The sequence below is a fragment of the Lissotriton vulgaris genome, chromosome 2_1, assembly GCF_964263255.1.
Source record: "Lissotriton vulgaris chromosome 2_1, aLisVul1.2, whole genome shotgun sequence".
Lineage (NCBI taxonomy): Eukaryota > Metazoa > Chordata > Amphibia > Caudata > Salamandridae > Lissotriton > Lissotriton vulgaris.
In genome coordinates this window covers 1,164,752,843-1,164,776,628 of record NC_141687.1, presented here as the reverse complement: position 1 = coordinate 1,164,776,628, position 23,786 = coordinate 1,164,752,843, and positions in this window count along the sequence as shown.

Here is a 23,786-nt window from a genome sequence, read left to right as displayed (position 1 = left end):
TTGTCCTGGAAGGGTAAACTATGCAAGATAGCACAAGCACATTTGCACTATGGTGCAGAGATGGGCTTGTGGTGCTAGGCAGCCAGTTTGTGCCCCGGTGCTCCGAAAGAGAGGAAGAGTCCCATGTCTTTGTAGATTGGTGCTGTCCTGCTGTCTCCCTTCCATGCACAGCAGTGCAGCAACTTTGGTTGCTGTGCTGCATGAAAACTTAAAAGTGGCCCCTAAATCACTTTGCACATTTTGCAGCAGCCTGTCTTTTACTGTGGGCAATACAATTTTAAAATAATGATGCGAATATTCACAGTGCTTTCTGTAACAGGGTGGTCCAGTGGTGTAACAATAGCCCTGCAGTCCCATGGTGCTGGGGTCCCCTTCTGGCACTGTGCACAGGCGAAGGGCCCCTGGCCTGAGAGCTCCTGACTGGGCCTGAGACATAGTTGCCCCCCTCCATGTATTGTACAGTTTCGTTACACCCTTGGGTGGGACATCATAGCACTATAAATACACATCACTATTACCCAGAGCACCGACCTGTATTCAGTTCTGTGACTTTCTGGTTACACACAGAGACATTGTCAGTGATCGCATTAACCAACTGAGATGCAATAAAATACAAGCACTGGAAATGCAATAGGTCTCGCATTAGGAAAGTTTGAGCTATTGGTATTGTAAATGACACTTTTTTTATTTATGTGTTGGTTTTGAAAGTAGCAAAATTAATAGCTTTGTCAGTTACAATGTCAATAGTTTTAACTTTTGCAAATGTGATACCTATAGCATTTGTAATGCAATGTGTGTTGTATTTACGTGACTTAGATGTATTGATATTACAAATAACAATGGCTTTTAATTTTGTAAATAATTAATACTTAAATAAAAGTTATTGTAATTTATAATGGCAATAGCTTAAACGTTTGTAAATAACTTTTGTGAAGATTATGTTCAGTGTATTTTATTGTGACGACAATCCAAGAACATTGCATTTGCACCTACACACACACACTTTTTTTATTTATGTGTTGGTTTTGAAAGTAGCAAAATTAATAGCTTTGTCAGTTACAATGTCAATAGTTTTAACTTTTGCAAATGTGACACCTATAGCATTTGTAATGCAATGTGTGTTGTATTTACGTGACTTAGATGTATTGATATTACAAATAACAATGGCTTTTAATTTTGTAAATAATTAATACTTAAATAAAAGTTATTGTAATTTATAATGGCAATAGCTTAAACGTTTGTAAATAACTTTTGTGAAGATTATGCTCAGTGTATTTTATTGTGACGACAATCCAAGAACATTGCATTTGCATCTACACACACAGAGCCACACACATGTAGATGTGTTAGTGGTGGATCTGGGGAATATGGTGGTGGTGGATGCGGTGGTGGTGGTGGATGTGGTGGTGGATGCGGTGGTGGATGCGGTGGTGGATGTGGTGGTGGTGGATGCAGTGGTGGATGAGGTGGTGGATGAGGTGGTGGTGGATGCGGTGATGGATGTGGTGGTGGTGGTGGTGGATGTGGTGGTGGTGGATGTGGTGGTGGTGGTGGATGTGGTTGTGGTGGATGTGGTGGTGGTGGATGTGGTGGTGGATGTGGTGGTGGATGCGGTGGTGGATGTGGTGGTGGATGCGGTGGAAGTGGTGGATGTGGTGGTGGATGTGGTGGTGGATGTGGTGGTGGATGTGAAGGTGATGGATGTGATGGTGGATGTGGTGGTGGATGTGGTGGTTGATGTGATGGTGGATGTGGTGGATGTGGTGGTGGATGTGATGGTGGATGTGGTGGTGATGGTGGATGTGGTGGTGTTGTGGTGGATGTGGTGGTGGTGGATGTGGTGGTTGTGGATGTGGTGGTTGTGGATGTGGTGGTTGTGGTGGATGCGTTGGTGGATGAGGTGGCGGATGAGGTGGTGGATGAGGTGGTGGATGAGGTGGTGGATGAGGTGGTGGATGAGGTGGTGGTGGATGCAGTGGTGGTGGATGCGGTGGTGGTGGATGCGGTGGTGGATGTGGTGGTGGTGGATGTGGTGGTGGTGGTGGATGTGGTGGTGGTGGTGGATGCAGTGGAAGTGGTGGATGTGGTGGTGGATGTGGTGGTGGATGCGGTGATGTGGTGGTGGATGTGGTGGTGGTGGATGCGGTGGTGAAGTGATGGTGGTGGATTTGGTGGTGGTGGATGTCATGGTGGATGTGATGGTGGATGTGGTGGTGTATGTGGTGGTGGATGTGGTGGTGGTGGTGGATTTGATGGTGGATGTGATGGTGGATGTGGTGGTGATGGTGGATGTGGTGGTGGTGGTAGTGGTGGATGGGGTGGTGGTGGTAGTGGTGGATGGGGTGGTGGTTGTAGTGGATGTGGTGGTGGTGGATGCGGTGGTGGTGGATGCGGTGGTGGTGGATGCGGTGGTGGTGGATGTGGTGGTGGCTGTGGCGAGCCCTAAAAAAGTGTACTCATCAGTACGAGAGTCACGCTTTCATACACCCAGCAAAAAAGCTCTTTCAGGACAAACTGTGCTGTAACAAAAACGGAAGGTAGATGTGAACCTATGTTCAAAAGAACTGTGATCAGAGCAATCGTCTCAGTGCAAAATTATCCAAAACGTTAAGCACATGCACCGTGGACTACACGGCAGGATTAACATCCTTAGTCAAATCAACCTCAGAATAGTCAAGTACTGGAAATGCCAACAGGTCTGGCTTATTACTCCAAGTCTCGTCATTAATGTGTATAGGCGCTTAATAACTCAGCATACATTCACACAGTCACTTATCTCTGCACTCCTGCATCCATCCACTGTCTCATCCAGGCATTCACTGACGCAACCAGCATAAGCACACACTTAAGGTATGCAAGATAAATAAGATAATACAAGGAAAACAGGAAACATTCTACCAGCTAAACAGAGTTTATTTGCTCACAATAATGAAACTAAACATGGAAGCAGATGTACGTCTTGCAGAGGTATTGTAAATTAGTCTTATCACAACCAGATTATTAGCACGACAAACTCACTACCCACCTAGCTTTAACAGACATGAGGCGGCAATTTTTTTAAACTAACTAAAGCATCACGTAGTACTCACTCATTTAGAGACAACATAATTTCCACTGAAATGACCACTAAATTTACACAGATGTAGTTTTACTGATAAAACTATATTGCACACAAATTATAGGGTGGAAATCGGGCTCTAAATTTTGCATCATCAAGTAAAATGCTTGGATACTATTAAAATATTTAGCGGTCACATTTCAGAACTACTAGAAATTGCGATCTATTTTTGCTTTCCTATCTGCTGTAGGCGTAGTTTATTTAAACGCATTTACATGTTATTGTGTAAAAAAAAAATACATCCTCACACACCCCTTGTAACCTAGCAAGATTGTCACAATTTACTTTTTATGACTGCATGTGACAAAGTGAGGAGTCCGTAAACCCCAATCTCCATTCAAAACAATTAGCAGCAATTTGTCAGAAAGTTTGTCCGGTGTCTTTAAAGCCCAGCAGATGTAACCAGGTGAACTTAAAGGACTCTATTGCTTCAAACACCAAAAACCGGCATGTGACCCACAGTTTGGACAACCCTGAATTAGTCCATTGCGTGTTTCAAGTTCTAGCTTGACGTCCACATTTAGAACAAACATGCTGGCCATTTTAGGATGGTAAAACAATGGTAAAACAATGGTAAAACAATGATACACCATATTCAACAGCGTTTCATAATGGACTCCTACAGCGGGCCGCAGATGAAATGAGAAACAAGCAGGCGACCAGTTACCACTACCTGGAAATCTGTAATGTACTCAAACATTAAAGTAAAAACTGTAGAGACAAAAGAAAGGGAAACGATAAAAATGAAAAAAATTGAAATCTAAACGATTTGGCCAGTTGGCCCAGACACTGAAGCGCATCCATTTTCAGGTGAACATACACGTTAACAGAAATGCGCACATGCATGCATTATTTTGATTACAAGCGAGGATGAGGAAGGATTGCTTTAGGTGGCCGCTGCCAGCCACAACAACTAATCTTAAAGCAGAAAGCTATAAGGAGAAACACGAGAGACGGCCAGCGGCCGCCAAAGTGAAAGTACGGCCGGCTGAGGGCATTGCTGTGGGGAGGGGGATGAGAAATGCGACACGGCGGGCAAGGGAGGGGGCGGAGCGGGGAGAGCGGCATGAGGGTGTGAAGCAGCAGGGGAGGAGTGCTGCTGGCGATTGACTGGCGATTTGATGATGTGCACGCGCATTTTAGGTCAATGCGCTTGCGCATTGACCTAAAAGCCACGGGCACAGCATCAAATCGCCAGTCAATCGCCAGTGTAGGTAAAGCTTATTTAAGCCCCTATAGAGCTTCGCCAGCTATGCGCATGCGCACAGCAGGCGAGCCCTAAAAAGAATGCTTTTCCCATGATTACTTTAAATGTGTTATATGTTATATATATTTATCTGAACATGAATGGCCAACAAAATAGGTATTTTCTTTGCAATTTTGTTATAGCTCAAATCTACATCCACAAGTTGTAGAATTTGTTGTTATTTTTCCGCCACCTCTCTGGCCTCGGCTCCACTGCACTCACAGTGGCAGTTGACATTCCTTATTTATGCACTTCACCTTCTTGAGGACCTGTGAATTACTTTTTATGAGGCTTTCAAGGAGGCCTTATCTCCAGCACAGCCCAACCTACCTCAGCTAATAACCTGTGTGTGTCCTGGGAGCTGCAGGGGCCCCGGTTAGGTCTCAATGTGGGCAGGGGGCTGAATCCCTTTTTAGCTCATTGGGCGTTGCACGGCTGAGCACTACCTTCGTCTGAGCCCTACCTTCTTCTGTGGCGTACCTCCTCTGTGTGATTTCTAAAAGGCAGTTGGGAGGTCCCCCACCAGGTGCCGGTGTCTGCTCACTGAATTTCCCATTCTTCCACTTGTACTCAGTGCTTTAAATGGAAATGTCAAAGCGCAGGTACTCACAATTCTCAGTACCTGTTAGCACTTGAAAAGGGCCAGTACTCTCCCATTAAATGTATTGCAACATTACTGAGAAGTGCAGGTAGTCTCCCTTTTAAATTAAAAAGTGCAGGTACTCAGTACCGGACAGTGCCTGCCCATTTAAAGAACTGCTTCTACTGTAGTCAGACGCCACTGCCTCTCTGTGTGCTCAGGGGTGTTCAAGCACTACCAACTCCTTATGAGTACAGCAGGCAGGCCTCAGGCTCAAATGTTTCCCCTGCCACGGCCGGGTCTCCGAGGCTTTACAGCACCAACTGCTGTAGGGTCTATGCTCGCTGCTGAGTCTGCAATATGCTTCTCTATGAGTCTCGCAAGTTTGGCCTTGAGCTTTGATGGTTATGCATCAAATGTTCAGGCTGCAAAGTGCAGGGATGGCAAATGGATGTCATTGGACAGTGAGGACAGGTGCAGAACTGTGCTGTTAGGGAACCGTTTTGACTGTTAGCCCAGGGCCTGAAACACCAGGCTGATATCTTGTCACTAGGTGAATTGCCTCCATTTCAATTGTATAATGATTAACTGCACATGTTAATTGTTGTTATCATACTTTTTTTTAAAGTATTTTCATATTCTAAACACCAACACTCCCTCCTCATTAAATCAGATGCCCATGTCTAAGCTAAATGAGAGACTAATGTGCATTGAAAACCAACTAGAAAAAGTATTACAGGATTTTAACCACTTCACAATAAACCTACATGCATGTCCGAATCCTGCCAATCAACCCCATCCCCTCCCTACATGCAACAGAAGACAACTCCTAAGATGAGACAAGACACAGCCACACTGCTGGACCACAAAGCCTCTCAACAACAAGGCTCAGAGGCCTAAAAGGGTGAGCTGTACGATGTCTCTGAGCGAGGTGATGGAGCTAGCCAAATCCTACAACCTGGCACCTAGTAAGACTAACCCCTCCTCTAAGATCCAGGTTGTAACAGGACTAGGGAGAAATCCCACACCAACAAGAATGACTGGACCACCAGCACACCTCATTAATATCCCCTTGCCTTCCTCCCCTCAAGTTCTTAAGAACTGCACTGAGACCAAATCTATGCTCATAAACTGCAGATCTGCAAGCAAGCATGCAACAGAACTAGCAGAAGGGATCCTGGACCATGACATTGATATAGCATTCATCACTGAAACATTGATAAAAGAATCCTAATGCCCAATCATGGACCTGCTAGTCCCACCTGGTTCTCAATCATCATGAAAGACAGGAAGGACCGCCACGAAAATAATCCTAATACCCAATCATGGACCTGCTAGTCCCACCTGGGTTCTCAATCATCACGAAAGACAGGAAGGAGGGCCAAGGTGAAGGCATCGCCATTATCCACAAGAACAACATCAACATGGAAGAAGCAGACACTTTCACCTGCAACACATTTCAATATCTCAGTACCACCATGAGGATGAAAGATAACATTACAAGGAACGTTTACCTACTCCACCACCCACTAGGTAATGTACTCTCCTTTGGAGAACACCTAACAGATCTGATAACACACTGCTCACTCTTGCACACCAACAACATCATCCTTAGGGACCTCAACCTTCACCAGAACAATGAAAGCAATACTGTACTCCAGCGACCCTTAACCAACCTCTTAATAAGTAAGAACCTCTCCCAGCATTGCGAAGGTCAAACCCACAACAAAGGCTCAGCCATAGACACTTTCATAGGTCAAGAAGAAACACTAACTATTGACAAAATCCTACACGTCGACTGGTCCGTCCGATATATTATTTTGTTTCACATCAACAAAGTGCTTCCCCACACAACTCACAAGCAAAAAACCCTCAAAGGTCAAGAAACGTAAAGCAAGTTCCTCAGGTAGAAATTGAAAAAATAATGTTGTGACTTCTACCCCCTCATTAGAGTACCTTTCAACAACTAAACTCACCACTCACTACAACTCAATTACATCTCCTATCCTGGACCAAGTAGCCCCTTTGAAACTAAAAAAAAGTGCAAAATACTCCATCGAGATCCTATTCAACAAAGACCTCAACTTGGAAAAAAAACAGCTTAGAGCGCCTGAAAGACTCTGGCAAACTAATCCTACCTCAGCCCACCTTGACCAGCTCAGGAGGGAACACAGGAAATATAAAAAACATGTCATGAATGAAAACGCCTCCTTTTTCTGAAATGCTCTAGATAAGACCAAAAACTGCCCCAAAGAGCTCTTCAACATCATCAATTAATAAACCTTCAAACCACCCCCCCAAAAAACAGATATCCCGTGAAGGGTGTGACAAATTTGCCAAATTCTTCAACAATAAAATCCCGAACATCAAGCTCTCCCTTGACGATCACATCCAGTCTTCCAAGGAGAACTCACTTTTAGAAATGAAGATAATAACCACGACTCCCCTACATAGCTACCCTTGTAACGGCCACTCTACAGGACAACAATGGATCCAATCAAATCCAAGGGCTTCACTCCACCTCCAGAAACTGGAAGGTATTTAACCCACTCCCAGAGATGGACTTATGTTCTCTGTTGGCCATGTCCAAACCCTCCTCCCACCTAGTGGACCTCTCCTAGCCTCTCTGTAAAAAACGTAATCACACACCAACCCCACTTTGGACTAAAATTATAAACAGCTCCCTGATGACTGGAGTGATGCCTCACTGTCTCAAACTCAGTCAAGTCACGCCACTACTTAAAAATCCAGAAGCAGAACCTAACGACCTCAATGACTTCAGAATTGTTTTGATTCTACCCTTCCTAGCCAACACTGTAGAGAAATGTATTCTAACACAACTTAACCAACACATCGAAAACCACAAACTCCTGGAACCTCACCAAATGGGCTTCAGAAAAAGAGGCAGCATGGAAACTGGTATTTTGAATATAGTAGTTGACCTAGACAAATTATTAGACTCAGTTTGATGCTGCCTGCTCATACTTCTAGGCCTATCAGTGGCCTCCAACAATGTTGACCACAAGCTTCACATGGATTCCCTCCAAAAAAGGATTGGTGTGGATGGAGTGGACATACCCTGGTTCACATCCTTCCATCAAAACTGCTTTCAACTAAAATAAGTACTCAGACTTCTGATACACTGGCTATAACCAGAGGTGCCCCTCAAGACTCTGTCCTCTTGCCCACTCTGTTCAATATCTACATGGAACCCCTCACCGTCATCCTCAACCAAGCAAACATCCACTTCCATCTATACACAGATCACAGCTGCATTGAAATCTCCTCACTAAACAACAACCCTGGCTAAATGACACCCTAAAAAAAGTTAAACACTGGCTATCTCGCAACCACCTAAAACTCAACCAAGATAAGGCAGAAATTCTCCTCATTTCAAAAACAGATCAGCCCCCCAGATGCTAGACTCGTTAAACGCCATAGACGCTCTGAACTACAATATAACCCTAGCTGATGCCATCAAAGCTCTAGGAATTACATGGAACCCCAACCTGATCATAAAATATCATATAAAGAATAGTGCTAAGAATGCCTCCTACAATATCAAACTTCTGAACAAAATCAAACCCTACATACCACCGAACAATCTCAAATCTGCCTCACAAGCTTTGGTGCTGTCTAGATTGGACTATGGGAAGACAGGCGTGGCTAAATCCCACCTTGCACCCCTTACAACCACTCTCAGTGCAGCAGCCAGACTGGTCCCAGGAATAAATAAATATGAGCACATCTCCCCTGCCCTGAAAGAGCTGAATTGGTTGTCGATTGAAACTAGCTGCAGCTTCAGAACTTCCTGCCTTACAAAGTTTTTCAAACTGGGTAACCTGCTTACCTTGGCCCAAAACTCAAAAAGGCAAGTCAGACGAAAAACCTCAGAAGCTCAAACACCCTACTCCTCATTACACCCAAAGCCCATAAACAAAATTCACTGGCATGGTCTTTCGGTTACCAGCTAAAAAAGCTTCAGATCATTCAGAATGCGGCCGCCAGAATGCTCTTGGGGATTCCGGACAGATCCAGTATTAAGCATTTTCTGCAGGATTTGCACTGGCTCCCGGTTCACCAACGCATTCTGTTCAAGGCACTGACTATTGCCCATTCTGCTCTCTACAAAAATTGACCTCTATAACTCAGGAAGCGCTTCTAGTTCTATGTCCCATTTAGACAATTGAGGTCCTGGGGACAATACCTGGCGGCTGTCCCTCGCTACCGCCTTTCCAGAATGGGAGGTTGCTCCCTCTCGGTAAAGGCAGCTTTGGTCTGGAACAGCCTGCCTTTTGGGCTAAGGATCATCCACAACCTTAGGGTGTTCAAAAAGTAGTTAAAAACATGGCTTTTTTTGTTCTCCAGTTGCGTCTTTCACTTCCGCGCTCCCCTGCCTAGGTTTTCGCACCGGGACACTTCTGAGTAGCCGTGCGCGCTATAAATGCTGGTTAACATAACATACCAATGCCCGTAAAATCTGGAACTCCATACCAGTACATGTCAGGATGAACTCCTCCTGTGCTTCAAGAGACAGCTAAAGGATTTCCTCCTCACCCAGCATCTCAACAAGTAGATCATCAATCACCCATCATTATAGATTCTTCATCCCCCTCAACGAAGGGTTGGGACAAGTAGGCTCAACCCCCTGTAGCACTAGCCCTTTGGCTGCCTGATTACAGTATCACATTAAGGAACTGGGAAGAGCATGGTCTGCAGTTAAGGTAATCTTTGCAAACCTTTATTATAAGGGTGAGCGCTCTAAGGAAATGTGGTGAGGTCAGACTGCACTACTGAGAGTGGTACCAGTATAAAGATGTGAACGTACGTTTGCAAAGTCTAACAATATGAGGCTACGTATAATGCTTCCAGGATGCTCTCTGCTTAGATGCAAATATATGCAAAATCTTTAAAGCAAGATTGATGATTCTTTGCTTTCAAAATAAAATCTTCATAACAAAATGCAACTAGAAGCAAAACGTTTTGCTAAACTACTGTGATATTTTAGGTATCATTTCTTTGGATCATCATTTGGTAAAGAGTGTTGATGAATGCTAGTGTTTCCAAAAAATATTCATAATGGAAAATCAGTGTACCAGTTACAAGAAAATTATAGAAAATATGACAATAAACAAGCATTTGCAAAGCCAATAGTTATGACATTGATGGTCATCCTTTTGGTTTGTCAATGCATGTCTTGATTTGACATGATTTTTGGACAACTTTATTGTTGGGGAGCTGCCGGGTCCTCCTCATTATAACAAACATTCTTCTGGTCTCAAATACCACACATTGCCACAGTAGTTTCTGGCACTGAACAAAACAACTTTATGTGCAGATATGCTCCTTGTGAAAGAGCACAGTGCTGTCACTCACAGTGAAGCCAGCTGGTAGATAGATAGAGAGAGACAGAATGTTAATAAAAACAAAAGTTTTAGGTTAACGCCAGACCTAAATAGGGGCCCAATTACTAAAGAAAGTCACAAAAGTGCCGCCATGGTATATGTCCTTGCATTAGTGCAGATTTACGGCTTTTATAAAGTCACAAGAATTTACAGGAATAGATCAGAAAATTGTACTCTTAGAAAATACTTCTGAACTGCATTTTAACCTGAGTAAATATGCATGTGTAGATTTGCTCATGTGAAAATCTGTTGAGCAGTAACAAGTTCACTTTTCCACCAACCACTTTTTTCCCTGGTTTCACTTCTGCCCTTGTCATAAAGGCATTCCAGCCATGGGTAATTATTGCTTACCGTTACCTTACCTGTAGATTGACTGAAAGGTGGTCAAATAGGTGAATTGCTAGAATTCAAACCGTATTATAGTATGAACTCTGGCATAATAAGAGAGGCTTTTATAAGAGCTCTTATATAATGAGATTGCTGCAATAACTTGCTGCCATACTACATGGCACCAAAAAGACAAGTGGATTTTGTTACAGGGCAAGTAGATTTATGAAGCAACCTGCTCCATGGACTAGTAGATATTTTATTACATTCCACACCCCTGTTACATTATGCAATGTTAGTGAGAGTTTTTACAGCATCACATTTGGTTTCAGTCACCATTTATTGTGGCTTGCTGACATTAATTGTACATCCACCATATCCTCACCCAGGTGCCTTGCCTAGAAAATTCTCCAATGATCATCTCAAATCCAATTTTTTCATCCATTGTTGTTGACACCACTCTCTTGTTTATAAGGCACTCATATTGATTTCAAACGGCTTCGATAAATTGCATCTTTCTGGTGTCTTCCAGTGGTTTAAACTAATGCTAAGACTATGGGGATATTGTGCAATCTCTCTCTTTTTCTGAAAGCTTGTCACACCACCAACAAGAAAGTCTCTGGTTTGTTTTCTTCCATACAAAAGCGGCGTTGAACACAATGATTACTGTAATAATCTTCCAAGTCTTGATCCCAAGCCTTTGTAACTTTATGACAAGACAGGGCATTCATATGAATTCCAGGATGTGGATCACAGTGCTAGCATGATTCTTCTATTAAAACCCCAACTGGTGTCCATCTTGACCACTAGGTTTAAAAGTAGAGTTTATGTTGGGCTAGCTGACACTGAAGGGCGCATTTACTTTTATTTCATGCAACATGGTGTGGCAAGGAAACTTGCTGCGCTGTGTACGTGAAAGGGAGAGAGCAGAAATGATCCATATTTACAAAGATGTGGAGCATCTCTGCTCTCCTCTTGCGCTTCTGCACTGGGTACTGCCTAGTGCCAGCGCGGGCAGTCTAGCACCATACAGAATTGGCACCTGTGTTATGGGCAAGATTGTTTTTCTGCAGTACAGGACACCTGCCTGTACAAAAGCAATGCTTTGAGGTATATTCCTCTTCCTTGGTGTGATGTGGAATGCATCACACATAAAAAAGAAGTTACAAGGAGACATAAAGATATTCTCCTTGTTATGTGTCACTGATGAAGGTGTTGCATGTTGATGTATTCCAGGTTTTCTACCTTTAGTAAATCTTTGATTGTGCCAAAATCCATGTTTGGATGCATAGGAATGCTCTAGCGTCACCCATGGAACTCCTCCCAGCTTGAAATGTGACGCAGCGCAAGCCACTGCGTTGCATTACATTTCTTTACACTGTCACGCAAGAAAGGGCAAATTGCTCCTTGCTTGGCTTTGTAAATATTACTGAAGCTTTTGCATTGTCCTTGAGTCGTGGATCTCAAAGGCTTGATAAATATGGACCAAAGGTTTTACACTATTAGAGCCCACAGTGAGATTGTGCGCTTTCTTGTGAACCCAAAGAAAATATCAAGGAAAGGGTGAATGGCTCACGATTCTTTGAGAAAAGTTATATTTGTATTGTTAACTTATTTTTAGTTACACTTTTTAATACTATAACCTTGATCTCATTCTGCCGAAGGCCAAAGACCGGCTGGATGCATCATAAAGGAGTAATCTGTGACTCTAAATTCTGCTCCTTGAAAGCTTAGACATCTCCATCCACCTACAAGGAGACAGACTCCAAGCACAAGTCTAATGAGATATCGCATCTGATAAATTCATCTGGTATGTCACTGTTGTCATATTCCTCATTATTTCTCCTCCTCCAGGGCTCTGAGACTACCTTACCCGGTAGACCTCATTTTACTGAAAATTGCAAATGTATAGGGCTCCCCGCCCCGATAATGAATATTCAAGATGTAAGTCCTTTAGCATAACTAAGTAACAGAACAATGGTTATCGTTGCTAAAGTACAAAACTGTAGAGTATCTGACCTCAATGAACCTGATTTGTTGCATCATTGCATTGAGAAGGTCTCTGGGACACTTCATCCCAGTTTTCATTTCTTTATCAAATGCTGTGTGTGTTTTGATCTTTGTGAATTCGTCTTGCAGTTTGCTCTAGACAGGGGCAAACAAGGTGGCAGATTTGCACCATACAGACTTGTTCCTATTAATGGCAGAATCGGTAGTGAGACACTGTTGGCTCAACCAAAAACAATGGTTCTATATATCTTGCACAATATCTTGAATTATTTAATGAGATTTTTTAGGAAACTGAGACGATGGTACAGCTTTGTAAGCTTTGTGATTGTGAGGAGCTGGCTGGGTACTATGCTGCTCACACCTTAGCATGTGGTAGTCATGGTCTTCCGTCTAAGTGGCCATTAAATGAAATGATGCTTGGGCTCATTTCTTCTGGCTGTGGCCCATTAGGGTCTGTACCACTTGTGGTTCAATGTCTGAGGAGGTGAACTTGCCCAGACTAGGTTCTTAGGTTGTTCAGCGAATGAACTTGAGAGAGATTTATGTATATTTCATGAGGTCGTGCACAGTAGCGGCTGGTGTCTCGATTAAGTGGTGAGTTGGGGTAAAGGGGGACGGACGGATGACGAGACAGATACAGAAATAAAAACACTTACCTGCTGCATCGCGCTCCTCCACACTGCAGGCACAAGCTCCCAGAGTCCACTGCGCCCAATCCTGGCTCTGCTTTCATGCTGCTGGCAGCAAGAGGACAGCATTAGGATTGGCCCAAACGACCTCCATATGCACTCCCAGTTAGACTGGGAACCTGTGCATGCCTTCTCCAACCCGGCAACACAGCTCGGATTGGAGAGACCTTCAGTGCGCATGTTGGTTTGGCTGTCCTGAGATGGCTTGCCAAACCTGCATGTTCCCTGATAGCAGTGCGAAACAGTCCCCCTAGTCCAGTGATACTCAAAGTACGGCCCTCCTGACCTTTACATGCGGCCCCCGGAGCAGCTGCAGCACAGGGCTGCTGTTTACTCGACTCAGCACTAACATTTAAAAAATGATAAATGAACAGCAAGCACTTATTTACAGTTTCATTGCAGTTAAACAAAAGGAAATAACTAGGCCTTTAACTTTAGGAACACCTTTATTTTCAAAGACAGAAAACATGTAAAAATACGAAAGTCTTTTCAAAATTCAAAAGTGAATTTCATTAACCTGTAGAACCATTTCACCTTAGTAAATCAAATTATATCAGTGCATTCAGATGTATTATTATAAAGTGATGGTTTTCAAACATGAATTTAGAAATGTTCATGCCCCCCCCCCCAGCAATGTCATTAGTGATTACATCCAAGCACAGGAGTTGGTTTTGTTCAGCACGTATCCTGAAGTCATGTATCTAGAGGTCCTCTTATATGTGATAATGAAGAAAAAGGAGGGAAATTGAAATAAAACAATTGCCCCAGGTCACACAATTTGGTCAAGTTGAGAAGTCGGGATCCATCCCAGGTTTTCTGGTTTCACATTGCGCAATTGAGTTCAGCCAGTAGGTATACATGCTTCACTTCCCCAACACCCACTTTACCCACTCCCCTCCCCGCTGGCATCAGTGTCGCCCTAGGTCACATCAAAGTTTGTGGCCCCTGGAAAATGTTTGCGAGAACCCATGCCCTAGTGTCTGTCATCCCCTGGTCCAGCCCCCAAGACTCGGCTTCGCGAGCAAAAATAAAAACGATAATAAAAAAGGGTTTATTTTCACTTTATTTTTCCTTTTTTTGGCTGCTGGCATGGGGACGACGCTCCTCCGCTATAGCAGCGGAGCCGCCGCTGATTGTGCATCTGCTTCCTATAACCCAAGGATTCAATGGGAGACTACACGAAACACAAAGCAGTTACACAAGCATGTATCTTCGAAGAATGAATGTCATTGAGGCCGCGATTTATTGGGCTCTTTATCTCCATCCTCACCAAAATTGCCGTCCCTCTGTTAGTCCAGATGGGCAACTGGGACTTGATGGTGGGGGTAGCATGCTTAAACCACTGAATAGTATGATTCTGCCAACACAGGCTCTGATAGTGTGGTTCACTCTTGCCAAGCCTCCGATGCCATTCCTTTCCGTCGCTAGGAGTTGGCGGAATATGCCAACCTAACCAGCTTCAAGGAGATCCATACAATCGGTTTCGGTCAGGTTTCAAGAGCACTATTGGCATTCTGCACCCAATGCCTGCACTAGGAGACCCAGGGACAAGCATCGGTGGTTATTTCTGGAGTAAGAATGTTTGGCATTCAAGTGAGTAACATTTTGCTGACTCTGATTGGAGAAATAATGCTTTATTTCAAGCTTTTAGGGGAAATCTGATAACCCCTTACGGCTGGCATCCCATGCTGTGTATAGTGTTGGCGTGCCATAGCGCTTGCCTCAGTGGGACCCTCGAGGCTGCATTCTTGGAGAATAACTCAGACGGATGTCTGAAAACTCTTAATTAGTGGAGTTATTAAAAAAGATGGCTCTATCTCTAAAGATAAGAAGAACTGGACACAAGTCTTGGGCTGTAGCTTCAGAGGAGGCGCACGCCACGAGGCGTGTACGATCAGAAGCAAGCTGCATTAGGTAAACGCATTACACTATCGTTTGGGCTCGCGTAAGACACAATCAATTTCATTTTGTGGTAAATTCTAAAGTAATGGTGAGAGAGCGCAAAACAGAGATAAAATTGTAGGGGTGCATCATATTCACGGGTAGTGATGAGAGCGCAAGAGCAAAGAATGGAGGGACTACAGGACAGTCAATATCAGAGCTTGAGAGCGATGGAAATGTTCAAGCGAGGGAAAGTGGCGACAGGCTCTGTTTAACTCGGTTCTTAACTTCAGGGATGGTGTGGTGATGGTGATGACACAGGTCATCAAAGGGGGGAACTGAGAGAGCGCAAAACAGAGATAAAATTGTAGGGGTGCATCATATTCACGGGTAGTCAGCACCCACATATATAGAGGACTTACTAATCATGTTCAAATGTAATGTAGGGTTGGGAACTAATGTAGTTGATATTAGAAATACACTGAGAGCTAATGTAAAGTGCTTCAAAAATCAATAATGCTGTTTTAACATAGAGATGCCGTTTGATGTGAAGTATTTCACTAATAAGAGGTGTGTTTAATAAATCACTATTGTGTCTTTAGATCTGCGTTAGTAAAACTCACAGTTGTACCTTTTAAACGTGATTGAATGGCTTAGGCAGAGAATTGTATTTTGCATTAAAGATTGATGTTAAAGAACGAAATTGTATTACTTATGTTAGGATGTTGGCGCACATAAACGTGCAGAGGCCCATTTCATGGAAATCGTGTAGGCCTGATTGAAATGCCTTGCTTAGCATTAAATCGTAGAAATGTTTTTGGAGAAAGCTGTGTTAGCTAAAGTCAATTGCAACATTTAGAAATTTTGAGCCGATTCACATGCGTTCCTTTGCAGGTGCAGGACCAAGTAGATAGTGGAGTAGAAGGGCCCATTATGTATGAGAGTTAGGATGCTAGGCTCAGACGTGGAGGAGTAGCCGAGGAATTCAAGGAAGCAACTTGAAGCGAAGGAGAGCCTGGGACCCAAGGACGTTTTAACACTTTCTAGAGGGGCGTACCTGAAGGTGTGTCGTCCGCATTGTGGGGTTTTGTATTAGGGACAGCACCCGAGGGTGAAGGTAGAGCAGATGGGCTGAGGAGTAGGAGGGAGCGGTTGGTCAGGCAGAGAGCTTAGCTATGACTGAGTAGTCTGAAGATTGAGATCGAAGGAAAGTTAGTGAACTCCTTTGAGAGTCACCACTGCTGACATCTTTTCAGGAATGGGATATTGTTGAGTAGGGATGTCATTTAGAATAGTGTAGGGACAAAGTAACCTGAATTTTATTCCTTTTATAAATGCATACTAAAACTCAGGTTATAGCAATTCTTGTTAGCCTGATGATTCTTGAATTGATTCTCGTATTATTTCTGAGTCGTCTGAGATTCTTCCGTAGGATTATGTTTTTATTAGTGCCTGTTTATCTTTTGAACCTTTTGCTGAGATGTTTATACATCCAATTGTTTTTGGCTTTGTAATAAAACTTTGAACTTAGTTCCTAGTCAGTGGTTCTTTGGGGGTGGTTCTTTGGGGGTACAAGGGGAATTGGTTGAAATTGTCTAATCATTGTTTAAATAGATTTCCTAATTCACTCTATGACAGGTAAAAAGCTCTAGTCGACCTGTGTCCAGAATTCTGGAGAATGGTAGACCGACTCTAGAGGTAAAATCCCGCCCTTTCAATGGTAAATATTTTCTAGGAGGTAGGGCTTGGCCACGTTAAAGGTGGCCAGGCTCCAGAAGGGGAGCCTGCTGCTGCCAGCGACACCTGCTGCTACTGACGAGATCGCGACACGGAAATCTTTAGACAGAGGCGCAACTAGAGCCAAATTTCGGGGGTGTACGGGGCTAACAAAAAATTTCAGGCGGCTAATTCTTCCAGAAGTAGGCAGAGTGGAGATGCAGTGGCTCTAAGAGGAGATGACAAAACAACAAAGCCTCCTTAACAAGCAAATGCTTTTTTAAAGACCTGTGAAGTACTCCGGTGGGGCTGTGTGTATGTCCGGGAAGCTGTCTCAGCCTGGGTTGACACACACGAGGAGGCAGGGGGGAGGCTGAAGCCCTTTGAGCCCAATGGGCATTGCCCTCCTGTCTTTAGGTGAACGAAACAAAGTGATTCTCATTCAGGTGTGACATCCTCTGACTGCGAAACACGCCCTACCTCTTCCCAGGACACCTGCTGCTACTGACGAGATCGCGACACGGAAATCTTTAGACAGAGGCGCAACTAGAGCCAAATTTCGGGGGTGTACGGGGCTAACAAAAAATTTCAGGCGGCTAATTCTTCCAGAAGTAGGCAGAGTGGAGATGCAGTGGCTCTAAGAGGAGATGACAAAACAACAAAGCCTCCTTAACAAGCAAATGCTTTTTTAAAGACCTGTGAAGTACTCCGGTGGGGCTGTGTGTATGTCCGGGAAGCTGTCTCAGCCTGGGTTGACACACACAAGGAGGCAGGGGGGAGGCTGAAGCCCTTTGAGCCCAATGGGCATTGCCCTCCTGTCTTTAGGTGAACGAAACAAAGTGATTCTCATTCAGGTGTGACATCCTCTGACTGCGAAACACGCCCTACCTCTTCCCAGGAGACCACAGAGTGAGCGGGGGCTGGAGACTTACAATCTCTCAACCTTGGCGGGAGCAGGGCTTTAAGTGGGATGAAAAAACTGGGGTGGTTGCTCAAAGGGGCGTGGTCAATGTAATTAAGGGCGTGGCTTAAAAACATGTACACTAATGCACTGAACGACCTATTAAAATCTTACAAACTGGCGACAGCGCATTCAGTTCATTTAAAGAACAACCCAGGGGCCTTTGTCTGTCCCACGTACAACAATCAAACGACGATTGACTATATCATCTTAAGTGATAAACTGCAACCCCTAATGTCAAACTTCTCAGTTCATCCGCGCAGCGACAGTGATCATGCTGCCCTAACCATCACGTTGAATTTAACGGTGAACTTACGCCATAGGCTTAAATGCATTGGAGCAGCTGACGGCGAAGAACTAATAAAGCTACCCAGAAGAATTAAATGGGATAGACTGCAACCACTACATTTAACAACTGGGTAAACTCGTGGACAGGCTGGCCACCGAGTGAACAGAAGAAGGGCGCAATAGCAACATGGAATGGCATAACAGGGACCCTGGCGGCGATTCTTCGTGGGGGCACAAATAGAACAACTCAGTGGCATCCTCCAACTGCATATGGATATAACGAAGAGATTAAAACAAGTGCTAAACAACTGAACATGAAACGTAAAGCTTTTCGCAAAATAGGCACAAGCTCAAATAAAAAACAATTAAAAGTAGCCAAAAAAAGCCACTCCAAGAAGGTGTGGGCTGCAAAACAAAATTACTGTGAAGCACAATGGCTGAAAATCTTCGATCTGTTGAGTACAGGAAAATCACAGGAGTTTTAGAGCTTCTTAAGCAACCTGGGACGGGGCATAAACCACAGAGAAAACTCTCTCGAAGCATCTATCTGGGTTGCCCATGTAAATGCACTCTATAACAATCCCGGATCTGTCAACCTGCAAAATGATGGACCCATCCCAGGAGATGATCTAGACTCCATCACCGAGAAGAAGGCCCAGCCCGGAAAATTGTTAGTGTCCAAAATCCTAAAAAACATCAGGCAAAACGGTGCTCCGGGTCCTAACGGCCTCCCTGGTCACTTATTCAAAGCAAACATTGATTTCTGGTCTGAAAACCTGACCCACCTGTACACTGAATGTTGGCTTCTGGGGGACGTTCCAGATTCATAGAGAGGCTCGCTCTTACACCCGATCCATAAGAACGGCCCCAAATATGAACCATCAAACTATCGCATGATCACCCTCCTGGATATTGAGGGTAAAGCTTATGCTAGCGCCATCTTGAGGGACCTTGTAGATTGGACGAGTGAAGAAGGACTCCTCCCATTCTGCCAAACCGGATTTAGACCTGGGTCCACCACAGTTGATAACATCACCGCACTCTCTTTCTTGGTCCATCAAGCGCGGTCACGCAAAAGCCCTCCCCTATTCGCCTGCTTCATTGACCACTCGGCAGCGTTTGACGGGGTACATCACGCCATCCTGTGGAGAAAGCTGGCTCAATGGAACATCAACCCATCCCTGCTAAGAGCGATCCAGTCCTTGTACCAAAAAACGTGGGTGAGAGTCAAACTCTCGAGGGACTCCGCATCCGCGAAGATTGACACAGATCGAGGTCTAAAACAAGGGTGCGTTTTAGCCCCCTTGTTATTTAACCTATACACAGAGGACATGGAGAGGGCTTTGACTGGGGCAGCCTTAGCAACCCCAAAGATCGGTGGGACCAAAATTCAATTTATGCAATATGCTGATGACTTGGTACTCCTGGACCACACTAGAATTGGGCTACAAAGGGCGCTGACGGCACTCGCTGCATACAACAACAAAAACAGGCTGGTAGCAAATTCATCCAAGTCAAAAGTAATCATCTTTGGACCCTATCCAAAGAAAAAATCAGTAAGATGGAGACTTGGTCAACTCTCGCTGGAAAACACACAGCGATACACCTACTTGGGCATCTGCTACCAGGAGTCGGGGCTTTCGAGCGCCCATTTAAAGAAAATTCAAGGCAAAGGTAAAATCATCACCTATGCCCTCTGCAAACTGCAAGCCTCCTTATACAGCCCGTCTACAACGGATATTCAAAGAGTACTTAAAGCCAAGTTAATGCCGGCTCTCAATTACGCTCAACAAGCATTCCCGGGCAAATTCAACAATGATCTAGAAAAAATCCACTGCAGAGCTTACAAGAGACTATTCCATTTACCAAGGTGCACCAGAAATACCCTTGTCCGCTTAGAGTTCTAGCTCAACCAGCAAAACCTGGAAGAGATGGCCGCTCTAAGTAAATACTACTTTCTAACAACAGAGAACACACTCAAGGCAGTCCTGCAATCCCTGGTCGGCTACTCTTAATATGACAAAGGACCTTCTCAATCTTGCCATCGAGTCTTGGAACCCCGAACATGTTAATTACACCGCCATCAAAAAAGTGAAATAAAAAACAAGTATGTGTGCGGTCACGGGAACTGGACTTGGAATCACTGGCAAAAAAAGACTTCCACGAGTCCCTACGCCTACCGCACACTGTGCACAATCCTAAATATCATCTTACGCAGGCTGTGAGCCGCGCAGCCCTTCACAAGATCTTAGCCTACAGATTACATCCGTTGCCCCTTAAAGAATTATACGCCTTTGGACAGGCTAGATCAGGAGCTCAGGAATGCAGGCTCTGCAGCTACAAACGAGAGTCACTGGCCCACCTTCTATTTTGCTGTCCGGCTCTGCGCACGGCTCTCAGTCTTTATCTCAGGCCAATCTTAAGACAAGCGGGGTCACGCACTGCAAAGGAGGCGATCAAACAACTATACACACTGACTACGGTAAAACAGATGGCCTCTTTTGGAAAGTTTATCCATCAGACACGGTCCAAGCTGATGGTAACCAAGGGCTCGAACACATAGAGACTTTCGCAGACCCACGTCTTACTATGAACCCTATTCACCGTTTCTATCAGTGCTCAGGGAGCTATCACACAGACTTACCTCCCGACACTTCCTTGGTTTTAACTTTTGTAATTTTCTACTCTGGTTTTTAATGTAATGGGTTTGAGTAACCAAACAATAAAGAATTCATTCCATGCGGTCTTCTATGTGCGCGGCCATCTTGTTTGCATTGCGTATTTCCATTTCCGGTCGCTAGTTGCATGCTCGCATTGTGCATTTCCTACTTGCGGGGCGCGATTGCGTGTTCGCGTCCGTTTTTGCGTGCTCGCGGGGGAAATATCACGGGAACTTACCCACATGGTCGCAATGGGCCCCGCCATCTTGTTTTTCATTAATTGCTATTGTTCTGGGCATGCTTTTTCATTCCTCCTTCAATCTTTGTAATCCTTTGTTTCTTTGAACTTTTTAAAAATCTTTTTTACTCACTATCTATCACTCTATTTTTGTACATCTATATTTTGTGTTTTTTTCTACTTTTTGTTACTTTAAAACTACTTTTTTTAACTCTCTTTTCTTTTATTTACTGTTTGTCTATTCTTTCCTGTCTTATTTTCCTTTAACTGTCCAGGACCATGGCAAAGGGAGCCAGCAAAAACCTGAAGGGGAAGGGTCCCGCACCCCGTAGCCGGCTCCCTTGCGGGCACAGAAGGGGGAGACAGTAAATGTCCGGGAGATCTTCAGCGTGGTGGAGGTGGCCGCACTGGTCTTCGTTCAGCGCCACCTCCCCAAGACCGTCGCGGCAGACGGCAGGCCCGGTACCGGGTACGGCCTCCGGGAGCGTCATCAGCTATGGGGTAAGGTGTCCCGGGCCATGTATCGGGAGTATGGGGTCCGGCGTACCTACAACCAGGTGACGCACCGGTGGTCGGACATACTGGACCGGGAACACGACCTGCTTGGCGTGGAGATCCCTGGGCTTGGTGAGTACTAGTAGCTATTTAATCACTACTTTGTTGTCTTCTGCTCTGTGTTATGATATTGCAAAAATATGTTTTTTTCCGAAGAGCAAGAATGCTGCCGATTACATTGCAGGTAAATTTGTTTCAAAAGCTTCTGTGATTGCAGGTGCTCGCCTGCTCACTGGCGGTGCTACTATGCTTACTTGTTTTTAATTTTGTGCTCATTTGGCCTGAGTGATTATGTATGAGTGTACTTTACAGAACTGCCTAATGGTAGACACTAGAGACTCAAGTCCAGTCCTTCCTTGTACTCCTGCCACTAAGAAGAGATAGTGGTGGTGGATTGATAGTTTGAGTATATTATGACTGGTTATTTAGTAGGAAACTTTTTAGTGGTCTGCAATCATGGCGGACTGTGTCTGTCACTTCGCGTGCTGCCTGCAAGTCCTAGTAGAACCTTTTTGTAGTTGGTTTAGTGAGTTACATAACTTTCCAAGTAGATGGTCCGCAAATCCAGCAATACTAATATCCTAGTAGACCACATCAGATAGGTCAATAAATTGAGTGCAATTGTCTATTTCCCCGAAATAATTTGTTATTGTTGTTTTGAAATGTTTGATTTGGTTGACAACAATCATCCATGTTTGTGTCTTTCTTTCATGTACATCAGCTCCCCCCAGGGGCAAGAGGACAGAGGTGGCAGTGGCAGCGCCGGTGGAGCAGGAAGGCCAGGATCGGTCCGCGGAGGGCTCCTCTGCTGGCCCCAGTAAGTTTTCCTGTTACTATTAATAATTATACTTCCCTAACTTTTACAGCACCTATTTATTCCAAAAGTTAATCATAATTCTATTTTTTCCTAAATCGTCTTTGATCTTCTTGTAGAATGTTTCTAAATTCTTATCCTGCCTCTACTATGACTCTCTGTGCTACTACTATTTTATTAGTCTGCCTGTGTAGCTAGCTAAGCTTGCACAGTTGGCAAAAGGTGTTAAACAAAACTCCTATTCAGCAATAGCTCTAGGCACTGAGTGCAGTCCTCTGGGTTGTTCATAATGTCTATTGAAGTCTTCTTAATGTTTATGCTTTGACAATTCCCAACAATAAAATGTCAATGGCCACCAAGAATAAGATACTAGTTTACATTTTTATTAGATAGGAGGACATACTACTACTGTTGCAGGGACTATTCTGCACATACAGAACTATGGACAAGAAATAGGGCATTGGTGATAATAGGTGCAGTTAGACTTAGATACCTCAGTCATAACAGAAGTTGAACCCCCAATCTCCTTACTGACTAGCTAGTGTGTCAGTCATTATTTAGCTCCTGAATGCAGCGATGTTCCCCAATGATTATAATACAGCCCAGAACATAAGACTACGGAGTCAGAGTCCCGACCGCTCAGAGTCACGGACTCATGCTTGCAAATTGCAAATCCTTTCGCTCACTCAATCATGACCAAAAACCACAGTCTATGTAAGTTTTAAAGATTTATTAAAAGCAAAACAACTAGCTCTGTGTGTACTCTGTATAATAATTTTCAATTGTGCATTATATAAAAACATTTATTAAAATCAACTTCATAGAAGAGAAACGATGAACTCTTGAAAACTGAACAGTGGCTGATTTTACACATTAATTGAGGGAGACCCCTCACCTTGTTGGAACTTAAAGCACTGCTGGTGATGATGACGACTCCGAGTAACATCTTGCTCTTGTTCGTAGAAGGGAAGCTTCTGTCTGTTATGAGAAAAATGGTGCGTGTTAAAAAGCAAGCATTCATCAGTTTTGCCAAAATGTGTAGCATGTTATGGCTATTCCAAAACAATAGGGGAAGTGCAGAGGTATTGATAGAATCACCCTCCAAACTGATATACATAAACAAAAAGATTCTATCAATGTGTGGACATATATTTTATTTGTTGGTTTTACAGTGATGAAATATAGTGAAAATACTCTCTCTTAGGGTGGTAAAGATGAGAGCGCTATGTGCTTTTTAAAATACCCCTCACACACTAAAAAAATCCAGTAGTGTCATGCTTCATCATTGGGGTCTTCCC